The following is a 21,692-nucleotide window of genomic DNA, read 5'->3' on the forward strand; positions in this document are numbered from 1 at the left end:
AACACAACGTAATAACAATCATTACTCTCCCTGAAATGCATTGGTTTAATACGTAATATACTGCCGGAAAAATTAGTACACCATTTTGAATGTTTCTAGTTCACCCAAGATTTATTTTTGTGACAGTGCTTATGGAGTACATAAAATGATCACGTTTACAGATCAACTGCACTAGCGAGTCTGAGGTGCCAGATACGACCAATGTTGAAACCCCCATATTAGTACGTAGTGTAGCCTCCACGGGTGGCAATAAAGTTGCTGACACTGGCATCCAGTCGATCGTACAGATGGGGAATACTGTGCTGGTGTGCGTTATGCCACATCTGCTCGACCTATTCATGTACAAAGGGCGTTCAAAATGTTTTGCACAGTCGCCTCTCATTTTTTATTTTTTGTAGGAGGAGAATGAAATTTTTTTTGTACTTGGAACATTTTGGATTACATTGATCGTACTCAATGCAGCCTCCATCGTCTGTGACGCATCTGGCCCAACGTTCTCTCCATGATGGAAATGCACTTTGGTGAAATTCTGGGGATTGAGTTTTACACCATCGCTTGACACAGGAAATAAGGCCTTGATCACTATCAAATGTTTGACCGCGCTGGTGGGCCTTCAGACGACCAAAGAGGTAAAAATCAGATGGAGCGAAGTCCGTACTGTAGGGAGGATGAGGAATAATTTTCCAACCCATTTTCCTGATTTTCTCCTGCGTTATAAGGGCTGTATGGGGTTTGGCATTGCCTGATGAGCTGACCCTGAAGCTGTGGTCTGCGTGTCTTGATGTCATGTCGCAGCTTGTTAATGACAAACAGTAAAGGTCCCGGTTAACTGCAGAGCCAGGTTCCAAAATGTCAATGAAAATGACATCACACTGATCAGAGAAGAAGGAGGCCATCGCCTTTCGGCCTGCTGTTCGTAAAGTCTTGGTTTCTTCTCCCGAGGGAAACCCAGATACCGCCACTCCGTGGATTGGGTTTTGCTCTTATGTTCGGACAAAAACAACCACGTTTCATCCTGGGTAATGACGCCGTCTAAACACTGTTTCCACTATTCAGTATAGGTCTCCATGAGACCGTCGCACATATTCTTCCTCATCGTTTTCATTTCGCTTGTCAATTATCTAGGCACCCAACGTGCACAGATTTTTCTGTATCCTAGTGGTTGTACCAGTATCCTGTATCCTAGTGATTATCCAGTGATACCACACTACTCGATTACAAATGAGTCATTTCAGCAAGCTGTCGTGTCGTCACACATCTATCACTTTGGATGATTTGATAAATGGTCACTTTATTCACATCACTGCCGTGGGTTCTACAGTACAGAGAAATCACCTTCATTAAACCTCTACAACCACCGCTGGATACTGCTGCGGTCCACTGTGTCCTCCCCATAAACAGGAGGCAACTTCCTGTAAACCGATGTGGCAGAGTCATCGCCGGTCTTGCACAGGAACTCCATCACCGACCGTCGTCGCAAACTGACATCTACTTCACGGTCCATTATGGCTAACCTGTAAACAAAAGAAAATACTTTTATACACCAACTTATAGCTAAATGTTCCAAGTATGTTCACAAAAAATTTCATTCTCCTCCTGCAAAAAGTAAAAAAATTAGAGATGACTGTGCAAAACTTTCTTAACGCCCTTTGTAGTACTGTAAGATTTGTTGGCTGATGAGTCGCACAAGTCATTTCTTGACCTGTCGTTTCCCACACGTGCTCGATTGTAGATAAGTGCGGAGGAGATCGTGTTGCTGTACGTCTTGTAAAGCACGTTGAGTTTCATGGGCAGTGTGTGGACGAGCATTATCCTGTTGGAACAACATATCGCCTTTTTGCTGCAATAACAGCAAAAGAATGGGTCTAACAACATGCTTTACATACCGAACGCTGGTCATAGTTACTTCCAGGAACATCAAAGGTGAGCGACAGTTGTAGCCTATCGCACCTCAGAGCACAAGGTGTAGGGGAGGGGGGGGGGGGAGCTACTGTGTCTTGGACAAATTGACTCTACGAGACAGCACTCAGCCCCTCTACGTCGTTCGAGCAAACGACTTCCGCTTGCCTGCTGGCAGCACCTGCTTTCACCGCTGAAGACCACTGCGCGCCATTTCATGCTTCAACTGATGCTTTGACGGCACTGGTCGAGCACTGCACGTCGACGGTGTGGCATGAGTGGAAGATGGGCTATAGCTGTGCGTGCCCGTAGTCACACTGCAAATAACCGGTTCGTAACAGTTTGTGCTGACATGTCTGGGCTCAGAATTGCTCTTATCTACACTCCTGGAAATGGAAAAAAGAACACATTGACACCGGTGTGTCAGACCCACCATACTTGCTCCGGACACTGCGTGAGGGCTGTACAAGCAATGATCACACGCACGGCACAGCGGACACACCAGGACCCGCGGTGTTGGCCGTCGAATGGCGCTAGCTGCGCAGCATTTGTGCACCGCCGCCGTCAGTGTCAGCCAGTTTGCCGTGGCATACGGAGCTCCATCGCAGTCTTTAACACTGGTAGCATGCCGCGACAGCGTGGACGTGAACCGTATGTGCAGTTGACGGACTTTGAGCGAGGGCGTATAGTGGGCATGCGGGAGGCCGGGTGGACGTACCGCCGAATTGCTCAACACGTGGGGCGTGAGGTCTCCACAGTACATCGATGTTGTCGCCAGTGGTCGGCGGAAGGTGCACGTGCCCGTCGACCTGGGACCGGACCGCAGCGACGCACGGATGCACGCCAAGACCGTAGGATCCTACGCAGTGCCGTAGGGGACCGCACCGCCACTTCCCAGCAAATTAGGGACACTGTTGCTCCTGGGGTATCGGCGAGGACCATTCGCAACCGTCTCCATGAAGCTGGGCTACGGTCCCGCACACCGTTAGGCCGTCTTCCGCTCACGCCCCAACATCGTGCAGCCCGCCTCCAGTGGTGTCGCGACAGGCGTGAATGGAGGGACGAATGGAGACGTGTCGTCTTCAGCGATGAGAGTCGCTTCTGCCTTGGTGCCAATGATGGTCGTATGCGTGTTTGGCGCCGTGCAGGTGAGCGCCACAATCAGGACTGCATACGACCGAGGCACACAGGGCCAACACCCGGCATCATGGTGTGGGGAGCGATCTCCTACACTGGCCGTACACCACTGGTGATCGTCGAGGGGACACTGAATAGTGCACGGTACATCCAAACCGTCATCGAACCCATCGTTCTACCATTCCTAGACCGGCAAGGGAACTTGCTGTTCCAACAGGACAATGCACGTCCGCATGTATCCCGTGCCACCCAACGTGCTCTAGAAGGTGTAAGTCAACTACCCTGGCCAGCAAGATCTCCGGATCTGTCCCCCATTGAGCATGTTTGGGACTGGATGAAGCGTCGTCTCACGCGGTCTGCACGTCCAGCACGAACGCTGGTCCAACTGAGGCGCCAGGTGGAAATGGCATGGCAAGCCGTTCCACAGGACTACATCCAGCATCTCTATGATCGTCTCCATGGGAGAATAGCAGCCTGCATTGCTGCGAAAGGTGGATATACACTGTACTAGTGCCGACATTGTGCATGCTCTGTTGCCTGTGTCTATGTGCCTGTGGTTCTGTCAGTGTGATCATGTGATGTATCTGACCCCAGGAATGTGTCAATAAAGTTTCCCCTTCCTGGGACAATGAATTCACGGTGTTCTTATTTCAATTTCCAGGAGTGTATTTTGTGATAGCTGTATAATCTGCCACTGGTGCCTTACAATGCGACGATCCCAGCGGGCATCTGTGCTGTGTTGACGTCCAGAACCTCGTCTACAGATGTGAGACGTGACCACTGATACCAGCGTCGTTTCACAACTTCAGTGGCAATTCTTCGAAAGGACCATCCCGCCATTCGGAAGGCTACAATTTCACCACTTTCAGACTCGTTCAGTTGGCTGTAGGAAGCAAGAGTGCGTCTCTGCAGCATGGTTGCCTGCTTACTTCACACATTTGTACCACACTGAGTTTTCTGGTTGTGGGCATTCCCTATAAAAAGGTATACACAGATTATGGTCTGGTAGCTACGCCACTACGCTGTCTGTTGGCAGAGGGGGTTGAAACAATCCCAATACATATACCATCCCCCGAGGGCATATTCTGTTATTGAGTGAAATTCGACGTCTTTCCAGGCATACTAACCTCTTTCCGACAGTATATTTAAAGACACTTACTATTCGAAAATTAGTTCCCTCAGTTTTCTACAACTTCATATTTTGGTCATCTGAAACAAAATAACACCATCACTATTCTTTTTGTACATTTTGAGAACTGTTAAGATAAATTATTGTCAGTCAAAGCAAATAATTGAAATTTAGTCGATTCATTATTTTCAGACAATAGAGTATCAAAGTCTAATGAAAACTGAATCTGCATTGCTTTTACCTTATTACTGAAAATAAATTAGATCTAAGATCAACACTTTCAAATGTTCAAGGGTGCCATGTTTTAGTGTCACGCTATGTGCAAATTCAAAGAATTCGTTGATTTATAGACTCGGTATGGAAAAGAACTGTATATCACGCATTCAAGCTATAATTTTATGATATTGGTGAGATTGATTTCAGAATGAAATTATGAGTCAGTAGAAAGAAAGTTATAATCGAGAATAAAAGATTGACGAAGTGCGAGTAGGACTGGCGCACTAAGGGTTCTGTACAAAATTATATATATATAGATAGCTCATCGATCCCGGAAAGCAGCGCGGGATTAGCCGAGCGGTCTCAGGCGCTGCAGTCATGGACTGTGCGGCTGGTCCCGGCGGAGGTTAGAGTCCTCCCTCGGGCATGGGTGTGTGTGTTTGTCCTTAGGATAATTTAGATTAAGTAGTGTGTAAGCTTAGGGACTAATGAACTTAGCAGTTAAGTCCCATAAGATTTCACACACATTTGAACATTTTTTTGATCCCGGAAATCGGGAATTACAACGATTTTTACCTCTCATCGATGTCACTATTGGCAAGATATCGGTCCTGGGAATTCCAAGAGCACATCAAAATTTCTACACTAATTCCTAGACACACACAAAAAAGCGAGCAGTGCACTTCAGTTTATACATGTACGGGGAGCAGGAGACTTCAGTTTATATATGTAGAGGGAGAAGATTTAACACTTTATGTTTGCATGTACTAATATTTTTCTATTATGTTTTCGACGAATGATGAATGCAATGTAAATTCTGATGACAAAAATATTTTATATGTGATATGATTACAATTTAACGATTTTATCATTTTTCCTATACTTCTACTGTCAAACCTTACTTCTTGCCAAATTTTATGATTCTAAGTCAACGAGAAGTACCGTATAGGTTTTGATGTGTGAGTTTACGAGTATGATTATACTACCAATGAGTCACAGCTGGAATCGGCCAACTCATACAAATATCTGGGTGTAACACTTTGCAGGAATATGGAATGGAATGATCACATAGGCTCGGGAGTGTGTAAAGCACGTGGTAGACTTCGGTTTACTGGTAGAATACAGGACAAGTGCAATCACTCTACAAAGAGGACTGCTTATAAATCACTCGTGCGACCAGTTCTAGAATACTGCTCAAGTAAGTGGGACGCGTATCAGATAGGCCTAACAGGGCAGCACGAATGGTCATAGGCTTTTTTGAGCCGTGGGAGAGTGTCGTAGTGATAGAGAAGGAACTGGACTGGAGAACTCTTGAAGATAGACGTAAACTATCCGAGAAACCTTATTAACAAAGTTTTAAGAATCGGATTTAACCGATGACTCTAAGAATATACTACAGCCCCCTATGTATCGCTCATATACGGATCGTGAGGATAAGATTGGTATTATTATTACAAGCACAAAGGCATTCAAACGATCATTCTTCCCGCGTTCCCTATGTGAATGGAACGAGAAGAAAACCTAATAACTGGTTAAATGGGACATTCGCTCCGTCATGTACATCATGGTGGTTTGCAGAGTATAGATGTAGATGTAGATGTATCGAAATATGTGACGTAAACGATCGTATCTTTTGATTGCATTTACTAGAACCTTAATGTTTTACACCGACAGGGGATCATAGACTTGAGTATGTGACGTATATTTCAACTTGATACGTCTTCCCGTCTCTGAGAAAAAGAGGTTTTGAACAGACAGACAGTTGGATAACAATTTATAAAAAAAATTTTTTTCCTCTGATGTAATTACGGGTTAACCATATTCGGGCAGACTGACAACAAAGCGATCTTATACTTAACAGATTTCAGATTTACAGATGAGCCTTTCTTGCTATTACCATTGTGGATTTTTATATTATTTACTTTACCCATCATCAGTTATTTTGCTGCCCAAATAACAAAACTCGATTGCTAGTTTTCTTTTCCTAATACGACGGACGTTCAATAAGTTTATACCGACTGAGGTTCGGAACCCCAAAAGCCAACAGTGTATCAGCTGAAACGGTGCCAACAGTTTACTACCCACTGTCTTGAAAAATCTGAACTGAATCCTTTTTACTATAAGTAGTTATGCCCATGAACATGAAAATTCTCAGTGAATACGACATAAGTAATTTTTTTATTCGATTCATTTATATAACTTTCATGCTTTTTCCGATCAGGAGCAGGACAATGATGCAAGCATTACAGTTTTATGTGGTGAAGAATTATTTCGCTACTGGAATGTAAAACTAGTATTCCTTTCAGATTTCTTTACCTGTAGAAAGACAGTTTTGATGGTTGTAACAAAATGTTCTTGGAAGGTACGGTATAAGATTTCTGCATTTACATTTTTATCCCGCAAGCCGCCTTGCATTGTGTCGCGGTGGTTCTTCTGGTGCCACAATGATTCCCTCCCCCCCCCCCCCCTCTTCCTCCAGCAACTCCTACCCCCTCCCATTTCACCCCTCCACCCCTCCCGCCACCACTTTCCCCGCTCCATTAGAAAACAGCATGACTCCGTAAGGGCTCGGATTTATTTGTTTTTCTCTTCGTACCAAGATCCATGTGAGAAAATTTAACATGTAATCTGACTCTTCTGAGAACGAACAGTCTCGGGATTTTGAACAATTAACGTCGCAAAGATGCACAACGCCTTTCGTGTTCGGTGAAAATCACCTCAAGTCTCACAAGCATGCTAAACGAACCATCATCTCTAGATATCTTCCAGTTTTCACTTCCAAGACTTGTCTGCTGCAACTCTACCATCCAATCTATCTAGTCTAAATCTCTTCATGTCTAAATATCTACTGACACCTATCTTCATCTCCGTTTGTTTAGTGTTGGTCCTCTCTACATTTTTTAGCCCTCACCCCCCTGAAACGTAACAGCCCATTAAGAACGACTTAATACGTACATTCTCCAGTTTTAATTCGGGATCACATATGTAAGCAAAAAGTCGTAATATGTAATACGCCCGAAAAAAATTGTAGCAGCAAAACTAACTATTACATTACACCTATGGTAAAGTACAGAAGCACTGTGAATGATAGGAAGAAAAGGGAGCTTCTAGTAGTTAATGAAATATGTATATAAATTATTGCAATTACGTATTCGAAAAGTTATACTTAACTCACATCACAGATTCTGACTAATACCGTAGTGTACTTACTGTATAGGTGCAAACATACATTTATATATTTATTATCAGTTCTTAAATATTTATTTTAATTATTATTTAATCAAAATACCATTCTAAACAATGACGAGGATATATACTCCTGGAAATTGAAATAAGAACACCGTGAATTCATTGTCCCAAGAAGGGGAAACTTTATTGACACATTCCTGGGGTCAGATACATCACATGATCACACTGACAGAACCACAGGCACATAGACACAGGCAACAGAGCATGCACAATGTCGGCACTAGTACAGTGTATATCCACCTTTCGCAGCAATGCAGGCTGCTATTCTCCCATGGAGACGATCGTAGAGATGCTGGATGTAGTCCTGTGGAACGGCTTGCCATGCCATTTCCACCTGGCGCCTCAGTTGGACCAGCGCTCGTGCTGGACGTGCAGACCGCGTGAGACGACGCTTCATCCAGTCCCAAACATGCTCAATGGGGGACAGATCCGGAGATCTTGCTGGCCAGGGTAGTTGACTTACACCTTCTAGAGCACGTTGGGTGGCACGGGATACATGCGGACGTGCATTGTCCTGTTGGAACAGCAAGTTCCCTTGCCGGTCTAGGAATGGTAGAACGATGGGTTCGATGACGGTTTGGATGTACCGTGCACTATTCAGTGTCCCCTCGACGATCACCAGTGGTGTACGGCCAGTGTAGGAGATCGCTCCCCACACCATGATGCCGGGTGTTGGCCCTGTGTGCCTCGGTCGTATGCAGTCCTGATTGTGGCGCTCACCTGCACGGCGCCAAACACGCATACGACCATCATTGGCACCAAGGCAGAAGCGACTCTCATCGCTGAAGACGACACGTCTCCATTCGTCCCTCCATTCACGCCTGTCGCGACACCACTGGAGGCGGGCTGCACGATGTTGGGGCGTGAGCGGAAGACGGCCTAACGGTGTGCGGGACCGTAGCCCAGCTTCATGGAGACGGTTGCGAATGGTCCTCGCCGATACCCCAGGAGCAACAGTGTCCCTAATTTGCTGGGAAGTGGCGGTGCGGTCCCCTACGGCACTGCGTAGGATCCTACGGTCTTGGCGTGCATCCGTGCGTCGCTGCGGTCCGGTCCCAGGTCGACGGGCACGTGCACCTTCCGCCGACCACTGGCGACAACATCGATGTACTGTGGAGACCTCACGCCCCACGTGTTGAGCAATTCGGCGGTACGTCCACCCGGCCTCCCGCATGCCCACTATACGCCCTCGCTCAAAGTCCGTCAACTGCACATACGGTTCACGTCCACGCTGTCGCGGCATGCTACCAGTGTTAAAGACTGCGATGGAGCTCCGTATGCCACGGCAAACTGGCTGACACTGACGGCGGCGGTGCACAAATGCTGCGCAGCTAGCGCCATTCGACGGCCAACACCGCGGGTCCTGGTGTGTCCGCTGTGCCGTGCGTGTGATCATTGCTTGTACAGCCCTCTCGCAGTGTCCGGAGCAAGTATGGTGGGTCTGACACACCGGTGTCAATGTGTTTTTTTTTTCCATTTCCAGGAGTGTATATATAGCATCAGCAAAGTTGGCATGGGGGAGGCAGTCCTATTTGTGATTCTGGATGGGAAACATGTAGCTCGTAAAATTCACATCAGTATTGTAAGTACGTTACTAATTATTTGAGATTTGTAAAGATACTACGATTTTTTTTGAGAACGCATTAAATACTTCGTTGAAACATAATACGGGATTAAATATTCATTTAATCAAATAATTAAATGTTACAGTAACTGTCTAAGACTCCAGGATTACAGTTGCGACAGATCGTCTGCAACGATAAGTACACGACTTTTTTTCTGTAAGCCTAATTGTGCTCTTCAGTTCAACGCATACCCCTCCATTAGTTTATCTACTTATCGAATTTCGTGCCTGTACTATTTACCATCCATGTTTTGCATATAGGGCTACAATCCAGGAGTGTAGCTTACAGATTTTACCTTTACAGATGAGCCTTTCTTGCTGTTGCCAATGTGGATTTTTGTACTCTTCATTTTGGCCATCACCAGTTATTTTGCTGCCCAAACAGCAAAACTCGATTCTTAGTTTTCTTTTCCTAATACGAGGGGCGTTCAATAAGTAATGCAACACACTTTTTTTCTGAAAGAAGGTTGGTTTTGTCCAAGACTCCAATACATCTTATTATTCCCCGCACTTTTGGCTGCAAAACCGTATTTTTCAGCATAATCTCCGTTACGCCACCTTACTGAGATGGCCTTTAGGTCTGCATGGTACAACTGCACTGTTCGACACCGGAGCCATTGTTTTGCTACATCAGTAACTTCACCATCACACACGAACTGCTTCCGGTGCAGTGCATAGGTTCGCTAAATACATGGAAGTCGGAAGTCGCGGGATCAGGGCTGTAAGGTGGATAGGGAATAACAGTCCCGTAAAGTTTTGTGAAGTCCTCTCGCGTGTGCAGACTTGGGTGAGGCCTTACGCTGCCATGGAGAAGGAGAAGTTCGGCTGTATTATTTTGGCGACGAGCACGCTGAAGTCCAAAATTGCAGGGGTCGGAGCTGTGTGCCGCCGGTCAGCACGCGGGAGATCGAACAAATTTGTGCAACCTTATTGTGATGATCACAGACGCCTCGCCCATCGCCTTACCTTTCACTGCCAAATCTCCGGGGACCTTCTGCGAGCAGCTATGAATACCTGCGACGCTCTGGTTTTCCGACAGCTCTCTGCTCGGAACGTACCTCCGTTACAGACACTTTGAAGGCTACTCACAGCACCGCCACCTATATATAGCAACTTCTTGAAACTATAAGGGCCGAGCGGTAATATTTCATGATGTCCCACAAGAAATTCTGACCTTTTTTCAAATCGAAATTTGCACTACATATTGAGCACCCTCGTATAATTACCCGAGCTACGCGTGATTTAATTTGCCTACACTCTAGTATCTGCCTTTTAGTTTTGTTGGTTGTTGGCCTCGTAAGCTGTTTATAAGTGGCCGGCCGGGGTGGCCAAGCGGTTCTAGGCGCAACAGTCTGGAACCGCGCGACCGCTACGGTCGCAGGTTCGAATCCTATCACGGGCATGGATGCGTGTGATGTCCTTAGGTTAGTTGGGTTTCAGTAGTTCTAAGTTCTAGGACACTGATGACCTCAGAAGTTAAGTCCCATAGTGCTCAGAGCCATTTGAACCATTTTGTTTATAAGTCACTACCCATTCCGTTCCATGAATCTCCTATGTCGTTTGACGCCTCTCAGATAACTACAAATTACTTTTATTTCTTCTCCCTGAATGTTTCTGAATTTCTCTTTGGTTTCGTTAACAGATTGAACAGTCTCGATGATAAGCTACAACCCTGTCTCATTCCCTTTACATATACTGCTTCCCTTTCATATCCTCCAGCTCCAGTAGTTGTAGTCTAATTTCTATTCAACTCGTAGATAACTTTTTGTCCTCTGTATTTTTTTCTAATAACTTCAGAACTGGAGGATGTACTCTGCTCATCATCTCTCTTCGCTCTCCATATTTTATCTCTGATAACTTTAGAACTAGATGATGTACTCTGTTCAACACTATCGGGTAAGAGTCCAAGAGTGACGAGCAGTCTTCAAGTATCGATACAAAGAGTATTTTGCGAGCTTCTTTCTTCATGAATGAATTACACTTATATATATGATTCCTACAATTAGTTTTATGTGTTCATTTATCTTTAGGTCGCCACGGACGGTTAGTCCTGGGCATTTCACCGTTATTAGTATTCAAAATCATTTATCGACAATCGTGTAATTGAACAGTAATACATCTATCCGCCTATTAATGTGCAATACTTTACATTTATTTAGGTTCAGTGTCACTTGCCAGTCCCTGCACGAAACAACTGACCTCTACACGGCTTACTGTATTTTGACAGTATTCTGGCGTTGCAACACTTCATATACACGAAAACCGCGTTATCTGACTACGCCTCCGAGTACGACTCAGATTTCACCGTCACCGGTGTTGCCACCTTTCTCTGCATGCACTACTAGCAGATCTTTTCCAGCATGGTAACCCTATGTGGCAATGTCACCATATAGGAAAGAGAGTCTGTGGACTGAGCTGGCATTTCCTGCCAAAAGGAATGTATAAAATGTTTTACATCCAGTTAAGTAAATTTCAGTTGTCTCTACATGTTCATTAGATTTTACGTTCAGGACTGATGCTCTTTTATGTTACTGTAGCATCGTTGACATCACCCCCACCCATACGTACGTTTCATTACTTTTCACTCATTTCATAATGATCATCATACACGTTACTCCTCAAGTTAAGACCACTTTTTCTCAATACATACTAATCGTATAGGCATGAACGGTCATGATGTATACCCAGCTTCATACCAACATTTTATGAAGCTAAGTTTTTAATCAGGAATAAGGGACTCCCTTTTCATAATATCTTATTACAAATACCAAATTATTTCTTTTAAAGTACTTATTAACTAGTTAATTTCTATACAATATTGTCACTGATAATAACCGTGACGACTGCGGTAGTGCCGGCCACGGTGGTCTAGCGGTTCTAGGCGCTCAGTCCGGAACCGCGCGACTGCTACGGTCGCAAGTTCGAATCCTGCCTCGGGCATGGATGTGTGTGATGTCCATAGGTTAGTTAAGTTTAAGTAGTTCTAAGTTGTAGGGGACTGATGACCTCAGAAAAGTCCCATAGTGCTCAGAGCCATTTGAACCATTTTGAACAGGGTGGACAGAGGTTGGAACCCGAGGCCTGGCCTTGACACCTCCCCCTACCAACCCATGAACCACCACGTACAAATTTTGTTGATGTGTGTGTGTGTGTGTGTGTGTGTGTGTGTGTGTGTGTGTGTGTGTGTGTGTGTGTGTGTGCAGCAGGAGGGCAGGTTAAACACAACATATTTATTCCTACAATGGTACTCCCGACTGTGAGTAAAGTCCCCTTCCAGCGGGACCAACCTTAGACACTACACCCGCTTCTACCACCGATCAACATGGCCATGGATCCCTCTAACCACAATTATGGCCGGGCATGTTATCACGAAGAAGCGGTTCTTATGGTTCTATCACTTGATCTCGTCCGTTTCCTAAAATTGACATGCACATAAGGTTAACTCCTTATACCCGACACATCTCAACTGTGGAGAGGCTCCAAGGAGACTCTACCCAGATAATTAGAGGTAGCGGCAGCACAGGTGCCGTCGTAGACGAATGAATCGTTCCAATAGGAAGGTCCAAAAATTGAGAAAGTGTTTGTCACCACCACAATAAAGATACAATATGACCAAACTCTTGATTCACTCACTGCATTCATCTTACTACGTGGATAAAACATCATATCTGAGATAGGAAGAGTCGAAGTCACTGCTGCAAGGATCGTTCGCTGAATGAGGGCCAGTATCGTTTACCTCTACAGCAGATCGGCATTCCAAACAGTGTTCATCTGTATCAGGTAGGTGGCACGGGGACATAATGGGGAATCTGCCACACGCAGGAAATGGAGCCTGGCGATTCATATATTTGTGGTAGACCACCAAATACCGGGCCGCTCTTGCGTCGGAATCGAGGTGGGCGCCATGTACTGAACGCTAGACCACCCGCCTAGTAACCGAAGTAAGACGGCTTTCCGTCGTATTTCGGGGAAGGCTCTTATGTGGCACCACTCCGACTGTCCGCCCCGATAGCTGAGTGGTAGGCGTGATGGATTGCCGTCCTACGGGCCCTAATTCGATTCCCGGCTGGATCTGGGATTTTCTCCGCTCAGGGACTGGGTGTTGTGTTGTCTTTCCCAACATTTCCTCCCCATCCGGCGCGCAGGTTGCCCAATGTGGGTCGAATGTAATAAGACCTGCACCAAGGCGGCCGGACCTGCCCCGCAACGGGCCTCCCAGCCAACGGCGCGAAACGCTCATTTCCATTTTACCACTTCGACTACCTGTGCACGCTGGCCCTAGGACCAACCGAAACTTCCATATGTGTCGCTGTCTACATCGTTATATTGTAGTCCATTGAATTCATCACCTATTGCTCGCAACCTTATTATGATTCCCACAACAGGGAGAACGAGGCGAGGGATCGAGATCAGTGTTATCATCATGTGGCTTCCTGTCTACACATACGGAGGCTTGGGTCGCTCCGGGGAGCAAGTATGGAAAGCCGAAATGTTTAAGACGATCGCACGCGATATGCGAGAAATCCGGGGTTCGTGTCCCGGTCCAGCACAAATTTTCATGTCACTACTGGGTACTACATCATGGCATAGTTTCGAAGCGCTGAATTCTGTGGGCTAGGAAACTCTTTACTGGATTACGTGGTATTCATTTATCACTTCGTTCGCTGCTGTCTGCGGAACACGAAACAACAGGTGCTTTTTCAGAAGAGATTAGAAATCTATAAAGAATGATGTTACAGTCGTTGACGAATACGAGGGATGCAAGGAAAATAAGCTGATCAAAGAACAGGATCGTACATAATGCACTGGGAGAATCGTCAGAATTGCCGTTTTGTTCTGCCTGTGACAAGACCACTGTTAAATACTTCAGAACAAGAAGGGGGAAGCGCCTGCAAACAGACTTCGAAAACGCCAGCGTGTTTTGACAAAGCGTCACGGCAAGAAAGGGGGCGAAGTGTGTGTCGCAATCTCGGGGCGCTTTTATGTCTGCTGCCATCAGCGCAGCTTCTGTGATGTCGGCCGATGAAGCAGGCGAGAGAATCTGGCCTCCAGAAGCCATCATACTGACACACGGTAAGTAGAGAATCGGTACATCTTTCCTGGACTACTAGCGGCTTACTCAAATTTATTGCTGCTGTATCTCAGTCTTAAAAGGTTACAGTATAAAAACTTTTGCGACCTAATGCATCCACCGAGAGATGTCCCTCTGTCCTTCATTTGACCTCAGACGTATATGGCAAGAGGCCGTAGCGCGCGTCTTTTCGGCATCACAGACGAGATGAAGTCCTTCTCACTTGTCTATGCAGATCAGACTGTCCTATGACGCGTGGTTTCTTGCTCCAGCGTAAGGACTTGTAACTACATCGTGGTTGTCTCGAACACATCACAATGGGGCACATTTTTGGTATAATTATTGTTATTATTATATAGGATTAATTTGTAACCTGCCCCTGTGGCCGAGCGGTTCTAGGCGCTTCAGTCCAAAACCACGCTGCTGCTACGGTCGCAGGTTCGTATCCTGCCTCGGGCAAGAATGTGTGTGATGTCCTTAGGTTAGTTATGTTTACGTAGTTCTAAGTCTAGGGGACTGATGACCTCAGATGTTAAGTCTCATAGTGATTAGAGCCATTTGAACGATTTTTTGATTAATTAGTACAAACCTCAATTAGTAGCAACATTTTAGTATATTCCTAATATTTTCGCCCATCGATGATCTGCCATTGTCAACAAATGTTGAAGACAGCTTAATGATATTCTTTCAAACCCATCTATCTCTATTTCATTTCTCCTCGTTCTAACTCGGTTACCTCGTCGTTCAGTTCTCCTAACGCACAAACACACACACACTCTCTCTCTCCCTCTCTCTCCCTCTCTCTCCCTCTCTCTCTCTGTGTATCTCTCTCTCTCTCTGACTTTCTCTCACTCACACACACACACATACACACACACACACGAGCGCGCACGGTTCTTTATATTCTGGCGCTCTTTCGTAAAGCATTTCCTCAGGTATCATTCTTATCATTCTTTTAATGTCAGTTCTGATTCATATGATACGACAGATCAACCACTAGCCTACCCATTCTTTTCTTCTTGTTGTTGTGGATGTTCCTGTCCCATCAAGAAGAATTCATCCAGCCTAATACTCCTCTGCTTTGTTCTAATATATTTTGTACTTTAATTCCACATTACCCAATGAATTTTTGTCAACATATGGCCCTAGACATTTAAATTTTTCTACCTGTCTGACAACTGCTCCCTTATTGATATATACTTAAAATGTAGTGCCCCTACTCACTACCAGATATCATCTGCAGCCCTTATTTGGCATATTACTGATACAATCGTTGTATCAAAAAATCAAGATCGTATTCATATTGTGCTACGATGACTTGATCATCAGTAAAACTTAGTGAAACCATCTGTATGTCATTAACAATGATTCCCATTCCTACACAGCTCTTATCTTCGAGGCAATAGTGGCAACTACTTATTTACAGCTCGTACAAAATAGATACGTGTTTCAAAGTTTTACTGACCTTCAAAGTAGTCACCAGCATTGTGTATAACCCGTTTCCAGTGATGTGGAAGTCGTAGGATACTCTTAGCAGTGCCAGTTGTGTTGACAGTTCGAGCGGCGCGGTCTATTGCCAGACGAATTTGTAGCAGTTCTGAACAGAATGCAGAGAAGTGTTTCCTTCAGTTTAGAAATCGAGTCGCACTCACGAGGGCTTAAGTCAGGGGAGTGCAATAGCTGGTATAGCATTTACGTGTTTGAACATTGTCCTGCAAATGATGGTCAGGTCCTGCATAAAGTGTCATCACTTCTGTCTCTGTGCTGTTCATTTTTGGAACACAACCTACGACCAGCTTAGAGACAGAAGTGATGACACTTTCTGCAGGACCTGACCATCATTTTGCAGGACAATGCTCAAGCACGTACAGTGCAATCTTACTGATTTGTTTGACTGATGGGGCTGTTAAATGCTATACCACCTACTGCACTCCCCTGACTTAAGCCCTCGTGAGTTCAACTCGATTTCTAAACTGAAGGAAACACTTCACGGCATTCGCTTCAGAACTGCTACAAATTCGTCGGGCAAGAGACCGCGCCACTCGAACTGTCAACACAACTGGCACTGCTAAGAGTATACTTCCATATCGCTGGAAACGGGCTATACACAATGCTGGTGACTACTTTGAAGGTCATTAAAACTGTGAAACACGCATCTATTTTGCACGAGCTGTAAATAAATGGTTGCCACTATCTATTAAAGCTCCAATCCTCGTACAAACTGAACAGAGAGTGATAACAGGTTTACTGCAACACTGTCTTAAATCTTCTGACGTTAAAAGTTCTGATAACTTGGACCCTGATTTAATCTGTACCTTACGGTCTCTCCACATTGTTACCCGTATCTGCATATTTCCGTGCCTCTAACAGTTTTGTTCCAGGGATCGTCTCACGAGCTCTTGCTAAGTATACAAAGGCAATATTTAACTCCTTGCCCACTGCTATAGACTTCTCCAATAGCTTTCGTAAAATAAAGAGGTCGTTTATACAGAGGCTGTTCTGTCTAAACCCACTCTCGAAAAAAAATGGCTCTGAGCACTATGGGACTTAACTTCTAAGGTCATCAGTCCCCTAGAACTTAGAACTACTTAAACCTAACTAACCTAAGGACATCACACACAGACATGCCCGAGGCAAGATTCGAACCTGCGACCGTAGCGGCCGCGCGGTTCCAGACTGTAGCGCGTTTAACCGCTTGGCCACCACGGCCGGCAAACCCACTCTCGTCTTCACCAGTAGGGTGGCCAACGATCTGCCTTATTACCAAATAAGCGGTTCGTTGTGCAATTCAAAGTATTCCCTCTGTTGCAAGTTAGTGTCTGTTCAATGCCCCTTCTTGAAAATGAAAACCGCATACACTGACGGAAAAAACCCGCAGCACCGAGAAGGAGTTGTGCGACATAAAAGAAAGTTGGTAGGCTTGTTTCTATGTCTGAAACACGGTATCCTTTCAAATTTGGCGCCAATCGCATGATAAGGATGCAAAACAGGTAAGCATTAAATACATGCCGTAATGGTTGTGAAACTGAGTTCAAAACGCGCGGTTCCAGACTGAAGCGCCTAGAACCGCTCGGTAAAATTCATTGAGAGGTTGTCAGTGTCGCCATTATCAACACGAGATCCTGTAATAGGGCTACGAGAAGCTGAATGTTCCTTCTGCAATATTGTAGAAAGACTTGGCAGGAATGTAGTCACTGTACTTGCTTGCTGGCTGCGCTGGTCGCGGAAATGTTCGGACGCAAAAGATCGGTCTCCAGACGGCCGTGTGCACTGTAGAGAGGGAAGACCATTGCTTTCGGCTTATGGCTCTGGTACATCGTACTGCACCTGCAGCAGAAATTTGAACAACAGTAGGCACCACAGGGACACAATGAACTGTTTACAAACCGGTTATTCAAGGACACCTCCAAGCCAGGCGACCTGTAGCTTGCATTCCATGACCCAATACCACCGCCATTTGTGACTTTAATGGTGTCAAGCGGGAGCTCATTGGAGGGCAAGATAGAAGTACGTCGTTTTTTCTGATGAAAGCAAGTTCTGCCTCGGCGCCGGTGATGGCCGTGTGTTGGTTAGGAGAAGGTCAGTTCAGGGCCTGCAAGCAACCTTTCTGCATGCTAGTCACACAGGACCTACACCTGGAGTTATGGTTTCATATGATAGCAGGTACACTCTCGTCATTATCATTAGCACCCTGACTGAGTGATTCAACCTGTTGTGCTGATATTCATGAACGGTTTTCCAGGGGGTGTGTTTCAACAGGCAACGGTCGCCCACATACCGCTGTTGCCACCCAACATGCTCCACAGAGTGTCGACATGTTGACTTTGCCTGCCCAGTCCAACTGAGCACGCATCGAACACCATCGGACGACAACTCCAGCGTCATCCACAACCAGCATTCACAGTCCCTATTTTGACCGACCAAGTGCATCAGGCATGGAACTCCATCCCGCAAACTGACATCCGCCACCTGTGCAGTACAATGCGTGAACGTTTGCATAATTGCATTCAACATTCTGACGGTTACACCGCTTATTAATGTACATTCCACATTTGCAATGGCTTAACTGGTGTGGCCAAGCGGTTCTAGCCGCTTCAGTCTGGAACAGCCCGACCGCTACATTCGCAGGTTCGAATCCTGCCTTGGGCATGGATGTGTGTGATGTCCTTAGGTTATTTAGGCTTAAGTAGTTCTAAGGTCTAGGAGACTGATGACCTCAGATGTTAAGTCCCATAGTGCTCCGAGCCATTTGAACCAATAGTTTACCTCGTACTTGTATCGACCTGCGATCTTCCATTCTTAATCACTTAAATATGTTACTTAGACAAATGTATACCCGAAATTTTATTACTCTGTATTAAATATTTTTTGGTGGTGCAATGTTTTTCCGCCAACGTATGATTCTTTTCAACTCTAATGGAATTGCAGTCAGTTGGAAATTGTTATTCACGAAGCCTCTTAGTCTTTTCTCTAAATGCTGTCCTGGTAGTCAAACGAAAGAAATAAAAATGTTACGATTATATGCAATATCTCCCTAAAATATAAGAGAGCAATTCTTGATGCGCTATCAGGATAGCCCGTTCGTCCATGCTGCATTCCAGTGACGTTACTTATGCTTCCTCTCGTATTATCCATGATCTTCTTTAAAGTAATTAAATAATTTGACAAAATTTATAGTGTTTTACAAGTCGTGAGATAGTTTGAACATATGAATGGACATGAGTGAGACAGGGCGAGGGTGCAATTTGAATAAAGTAGTATTTTGTCCTTCATCGTTGCTTTAAACACTTTAACCATGTTCGTCTCTAATTACACAGGCCAACGAACAAAATTTTTTGAAAACTTTTTTTTTAATTTGATAGCTGATCTTCATAGATTTTTATGAGCTGAATCCAAATCTACTCTTAGTTTTCTTGTATCACCCACAGTTTTCGAGCAATACGCTTTTTATTATATAGTATAAAAATCCTATGCTATACGGTAAACGGGGTAATTAATGAAACGCTTTGTTACAACATACGCATGGTTTGTATTTACAGAAAGCTACTTAAAACAATGATACGTGTTAATAGAGGTTTCACTTGTCAGCTGGAATTTGTTTGTATTTTAATTCTCTTTTTTTATTTGAAGCTTCTTGTGTAGCTTTTTCTACGATGAGTCGCTTGCTGAACTCCTCGGTGAAGTGACCAACAGTAGTCCCCCATCATTTTGGTGTTCCAGCGGTCTTAGTAGCGTCTTTCCATCACTCTAATGTCCCGGTGAAAACGCTCTCCTTGCTCCTCACTAACATCTCCTATATTGTCCGGGAAGTAATCAAGATGACTGTTCAAAAAGTGGACTTTCAGGATCATTAAACACCCTAAAGTTTTAAACTTCTTTAACATTGTAGCTATAATAGAAACATATTCTGGATCTTTTTCATGTCCTAAGAACTTTGTAAAGACTTGCTTCAATGATACCAGGCTTCTTTCTCATTTAATGTCACTGTGGGTTCAAAGTTAACATCGAACATCAATTTTCTAATGTCAGGTCCGACAAAGACGCCTTCTTTTACTTAAGCTTCTGAAAGGTCTGGAAACATTTGGCAGAGATACTTAAAACATTGTCCATCTTTAGGCAAAACCTTTACAAACTGTTTCATTAGGCCTAACTTTATATGTAGAGGTGGGAGTACGTTTTTCGGATCTACATGGTTTTGCGTAGAATGTTCTTCTCACCAGGTTTTTAAGACTCCCTCACAGGCCAGTTCTTCCTGCACCAGTGTTGATCCGTAGCCCTACTGTCCCATTCACACAAGAAACATGGAAATTTGGTAAAGCCACCTTGCTGACCAAGGAGCATGCATGTTACTTTTAGATCGCCACATATCATCCCACCATGAGCAGAATATCTTCTTTTATTTAGCACTATTTCTAGGTTTTCATAGCTTTCTTTCATATGTGCAGAATGTCCAACAAGTATACATGCATATATGCTACCATTGTGTAATGAAACAACCTTTAAACTAGCTTTGGATGAATCAATAAACGGTCTCAAGTCTTCCTTTTTGTATTCAATAGCAAACTCATTCATCAGACTGGGAATGTCTGGGCAATACATTAAATCAGCTTCTAGTTGAAAAACTTGGAAAATTGCTGCTCTCTCTTTCTATATATGTATATGCTGGTTCCAACTGCCAATAAGTTCTTTTCTTTTAATCTAGAGCCAAGCAATTCCGCTTTTTCTTTCGTTAAGACCAGATCCCTAATTATATAGTTAAGCTCGGTCTGAGTAAACAATTTGCGCTCTAGACTTTCTCTATCACAATGGAATTCATCATCATTTGGTTCATCTAAATCACAATGTACATGACAAAATACTTCTGTTGGAATAGAATTAAAACATCTGGTGGTTCAGAAATCGGCAAATCTACACCATGCCCTACTGGTCGGATGGAGGACAGAAGGTTAGAGTAGCTTATTACCTTCTTGTTTTTCGAACGTTGACCAGTAATATCAACACTACAGAAGTAGAAATCCTCGGAATGACTTCTTGGCTCCGTCCATATCATAGGAACAGCTTTTTTTCTCCTTTTTGTCCCATTTTCTCAGATCTTCAACACACGCACAACATACCTTATGCAGCGCCCAAGATTTTTCTTGATCACGAAGTTTAGATCCGAAGTATGATAGATAAACCTTTTTCACGAAGTCTGCAATGTTTCTTTGATGTTTATTAATCACAAATTCACCACAAATATAACAAAAACTGTCAACAGAGTTTTTACAACCACGATTAGACATTGTACTGAGCACATGTACAGGAAATGGGAAAGTGAGGTTCGGCTGACAGTAAACAAAACACCATCTGTTAACACAAAGATAGAATCGACCTTTTTTCGCCAGCAAATGTTTTTCAGTAGTGCTACCAACGTCATCTACATTCATTACACCTACTTTTAAAATTATTTTAACTATATAAAAGCGTTAAATTCTTTAAAAATTTGTTTAATTTGACTGTAAAATATGTATAAATGGTGGGTGATACAGTCTTTTAAGTATCAAATTTCGATTTCCCACCCTAAAAAACATAAGGGTAAAGTATTTTAAGCAAAAAGTTTTCCCATCGTTGGCCTGTTATTTTATTAAGGGCGCCGATAACAACCAGTTGAGCTTCCTTAAATATAAGACACGTGTCACTCAAATCTACATCAACATCACTTCTTTGCAAGCCACCTTACGGTACATGACGGCAAAACTTCGTGTACTATCATTCACCCCCTGTCTTGTTCCGTTCGCGAACAGTACGCGAGAATAATAACTGACAGTAAGCCTTGATGACTGCTGAAATTTCTTTGAGCATCCCTTCATAACCAAGTCGCTAAATTT

At 44.3% G+C, this 21,692-nt stretch overlaps 1 protein-coding gene across 1 annotated transcript in view; it reads left to right on the top strand.

Moving 5' to 3' along the window:
- Positions 1–14,282: 14,282 nt before the first annotated feature.
- The window catches only part of LOC126204272 (odorant receptor 33b-like), a 140,101-nt gene continuing 132,691 nt past the window's right edge, over positions 14,283–21,692 (top strand). Inside the window, exon 1 of the mRNA XM_049938661.1 lies at positions 14,283–14,327. The gene's annotated coding sequence lies outside the window, so the exon portion shown is untranslated. The remainder of the gene's footprint in view (positions 14,328–21,692) is intronic.

The sequence above is a fragment of the Schistocerca nitens genome, chromosome 9 (genome assembly GCF_023898315.1).
Source record: "Schistocerca nitens isolate TAMUIC-IGC-003100 chromosome 9, iqSchNite1.1, whole genome shotgun sequence".
Taxonomy (NCBI): Eukaryota; Metazoa; Arthropoda; class Insecta; order Orthoptera; family Acrididae; genus Schistocerca; species Schistocerca nitens.